The sequence below is a fragment of the Octopus bimaculoides genome, chromosome 17, assembly GCF_001194135.2.
Source record: "Octopus bimaculoides isolate UCB-OBI-ISO-001 chromosome 17, ASM119413v2, whole genome shotgun sequence".
Lineage (NCBI taxonomy): Eukaryota > Metazoa > Mollusca > Cephalopoda > Octopoda > Octopodidae > Octopus > Octopus bimaculoides.
The window spans coordinates 9650909-9655127 of NC_068997.1; the positions used below are offsets into that span (position 1 = coordinate 9650909).

Sequence of the window (4219 nt, forward strand, 5' to 3'; positions counted from 1 at the left end):
TATATATATATATATATGCTTCTATGTATGTGTATGAAAGGTTACTTGGAGTAAGTGAAAAGATAATACAATCGAAAATAAGTGAATATCGATTTAAAAGCTGCAGAGTAATTCGACCAAAAACAAGAAACAAATCGAAAATTGGTCAATAAATAGACTAGAAAGAATATTTTCAGCCTTTTTCGGTAGCTTCTAATTTTTCAGTGAAATTATAGTAGATATATATTATTGATGGCGCAATCAGATTACGCGGGCGCGCGCACATGCACACATGCGTGTATATGTCTATATACATGTGTTTGCGTGTGTATCCATAGATATATATATATACGTGTAGTGTAATTCGTTATTAATGTGTTAGCATCATATTATTAGGTCAATAGCGTGCGAGGCGAGAATGGCTGTTTAACTAAGTTTCAAATGCGAGAGGAGAGTGTAAAAAAAAAAAAAAAAAAGGATGGAATTGGGAATCTTTTTTCTTTTTATATCTCAGATTTATGGGGGTACAGTTACGATTATTATTCGGTTTCTTTCATCTCATTCTCTATTCGTTCGCAGACACACACATCGTCGGCACACGCACTCACCTGGCCAAATAACAGTGGTGTTGCGCTCGCCTCTCTTACTGTTGCTACTACCACCACTACCAGCAGCGACGATTATAAGACCATCAACTGTTTCTTCGTCGGTTTTTCCTGCTACTCCACCAGCTTTAGTTAATGTTGATGTTATTGCTAATGATGATGATAGTGTTGATAATATTGTTGCTACTGTTGTTGTTGTTGCTGCCGTTAGCTCCATGCTCCTACCTCCACGTTACGGCTCGCATTTGGGCGTCATACGGCAGAGTTACGAAAACACATACTTACTCGCTCACTCATCCTCTCTTTCACATACACACACACGCACACATACATAGATGCTTTCACTCACTCACACACACATACATTCACATACATACATACACACAGATTCTCTCTGGCACATACGTACATACGTAGATGCACGCACATAGATACATATTTATACACCGACGATTCCCTCTCTCACACAGTTACATAGAAGAAGCACGTACGCACAGACTCCGACCCTCAATCGCATACATACATGCACTCGCACATACACTCAACCACACTCACGGCCGCTGTCCGCTTTACTCTCGCGTGTCTGTCAACCATACAAGAAGGAGCGTGCTGAATATTTTTGCGATTATTTCATCAGGTTGCTGTAATCGTTTAAAAAAAAGCTATCTGCATGCTGTGGCCATTTTTCATTTTTTTTTTTTTTCTTTATTATGCTGGAAGATGGTGAGTGAGTGTAACTAATTCATATGAAGCCAGTTTGTTATTTTGGATATCACATCACATTACAGATGGAGAGCATTTTTTTTTTTAAAGAAGAATATGTATATAGACTTTCCGCACACACATACCATAACATGAATTATAATGAACGAACGCGGGAAACTCCGATGCTTTTCAATTTACTCGAAATTGTTGCCAAATCTCCCTCATATCACACACCACAGCTTCAAAAAGTTGGAAAGAAAACATCAGATAATGTGGTCCTAGATATTAAAAAAGAGAAAATGGTTGTAGATAAAACGTTTGTTATCATAAGCACTCTTAAAGAGTTAACCCGAGCCCAAACGAACAATTAAACGAAATTAGAGAAAACTCACGCTTTCAAATATATATACGCCCACTTATGTCAGAAAAATACTCATTGACACATATATACACCTAACATTACTAAAATATAGAAACATACACATCCGTTAACATCTACGCACACTTTTTACACATAAATACACAGAAAAATTGCAGACAGCAGTCACAGAAGAGACATTCACTTACATAGACACACACTCAAAATCGCACATAGTCACAGAAGAAAAGTATTCACTGACATACATAACTGCTTAAGCCTTCAGTTAGAGTCTACTACACTCCTGAAGCTATTTTTTCAAAACTTTTCCTATATCTAACAACACTATCCGCGACAAAACACCATAGCTGAATGTTTTTTCTATTTAGTGAAGTAAAAATAAAACTTTTCTACCCCCACTGAATCAAATTTATGAAAATATTTTTCAACGGAATTCACGCACTTGCTCGTCAAAAAATGGCTATGTCTACAGTACGCATGCGTGTAGCACATGCTTATCCCATAATGTAGAATCTTATTTCGTTACGTGGGCGTGGATGTGGCTTGTTAGGGAAAGGCTTTTGGGTGCTTGACTTTTGAATATAGTTTCACCCTTGTTATAGAACAGTACAATCATAGACAAACAACATCGTGCGTGTGTGTATATATATATATATATATACGTACAAGTATGAATATAATCCGTTGCATCGTCAGCATGATTGCAGCTGCCTCTTGTTTGATGTGGTAGCTGCGTATATGAAACGGAGGAAAACAAAAGGGTTAGATGTGGGCCAAAAAAGAACCCGGACGTTACTAAGTTTGTATCGGTGCTATTTCGGCACCGCTGGAGAAGGTGATACCGTTGGAAGGCGACGGAATCGGTTGTGATCTCCAGGAGACAGCTGTAGAAAGAGAATGTCCCAGTAATACAAGCTGTGTGCAGAATATGGTAGTGACAATATACGATTTGTGACAATATACAATTAAAACGCAATTTATATATTGTCATTACTGAAGTTGCGTGGCTATATTTCCTTCGCTTTATATATACATACATACACACACACATTATATATATATATATATATATATATATATATATATGCTTTCGTGTTCGTGAAGTGAATGTTTTAAATAAATTTAGACACGTAAGACTAAATGCATGTTTAGTGAATATACAGAAATAAATTTATTAAATTATCCATATGTCATGTATGAATGGGTGTATGGTTAAGTCGATTGCTAATGCATCCGTGTGATTTTGGGTTCGATTCTTCTGTGTGACATCTTGACCAGTTGTCTTCTACCTCTTCTCTCTCTCTCCCCTTTATCTCCCCCCTCTCTCCCAGTAGTTAAGTGTTACTCGTCATATGATGGGTACTTATTCCATCCTGGGTACTACCAGGAAATATGGCGTACATACGATAACTACCCAGTTTTCTTAATGCTGACACGAAAGAATGAAATCAATAATAATTTTCCAGAAGAAAAATATATTTATTACTCTAAAATAAAATGAAATAAAATATTCAAAATAGTACAGAAAAATTGAAAACATTCACCGTGTTGATTCTTATATCATGGAAGTTCACACAGGCACACACCTATCTCTTTCTATCTACATGTGTTTATGTGCGAGTGTACTCCTCCTCTTCCATCGTCTGATTCTCAATGTGTGTAGAGCGTCCATTTATTCATTGCCTACCACCAAGCCTAAAATGTGCCCTTATCTTGCACCACTGACATTAATTCTCTTGGAATTATTTTCACAGCTAGAGAAAGCACCTTGCAGCAATTGCAACCGATTTGGAATGAAAAGAAGTAAGTTCAGATGATTGTTAATTCTCTGGAATGAAAAGAAGTAAGTTCAGATGATTGTTAATTCTCTGGAATGATTATGCCGTTAAGAAAAGAATACTTTATTTCTGGAGACAAAGGAACTGCTGCAAAGACATGTTTCTGCTTCAATGGACGTCATCAGCAAAGCATTGCTCTGCATTGACACCAACCAAACAAAAGACTTAAGTATATACAAAAAAGAGTAAAGAACATTTATGACTTAAAGTGATTTACATAACTAAAAGAAAAAAAAATAATATGCAAAGGAAAATAACTCAGAATGACCGGTAGCATAAATTTGGATAAACAAGGACAAATGAAGCTAATTTAAATACAATACACGATAAACAGAAGTAGAGCAACACTGTGTGCGTATAAGTTTGTGTCATTATATATATTAAATTATGTAGTCTCAGAGGAATTTATTTATTTGCATGACGTGTCCAAACAATAAAGCTACTGACTTTCAAAATGTCTTTTCTATTCCCTTGAAACAATTTGCTCTGCAGCTTGCTTCTATTCCCACCAAACTCTTCCTCTCTTCAAAAACATGTCCCAGTCTTTAGAGACACGCCACAATGTGTCCCATTTTAAAGAAATGCAACCTCTGTTGGCTTGCCAAAAGTTGTTTAATAGCTCTCACAAACAATATATAAAAGGTGATGAAAACAGCCATTAACACAAGCTTTCACCAAAATCATATATATATATATATATATATATATATATA

The 4219-nt window shown here is 36.1% G+C and overlaps 1 protein-coding gene across 1 annotated transcript in view; it reads right to left on the reverse strand.

Moving 5' to 3' along the window:
* LOC106869579 (mucin-3A) overlaps positions 1-966 on the reverse strand; it is a 381249-nt gene extending 380283 nt beyond the window's left edge. The window contains exon 1 of the mRNA XM_052974105.1: positions 588-966. The gene's annotated coding sequence lies outside the window, so the exon portion shown is untranslated. The remainder of the gene's footprint in view (positions 1-587) is intronic.
* Between the last annotated feature and the right edge of the window lie 3253 nt (positions 967-4219).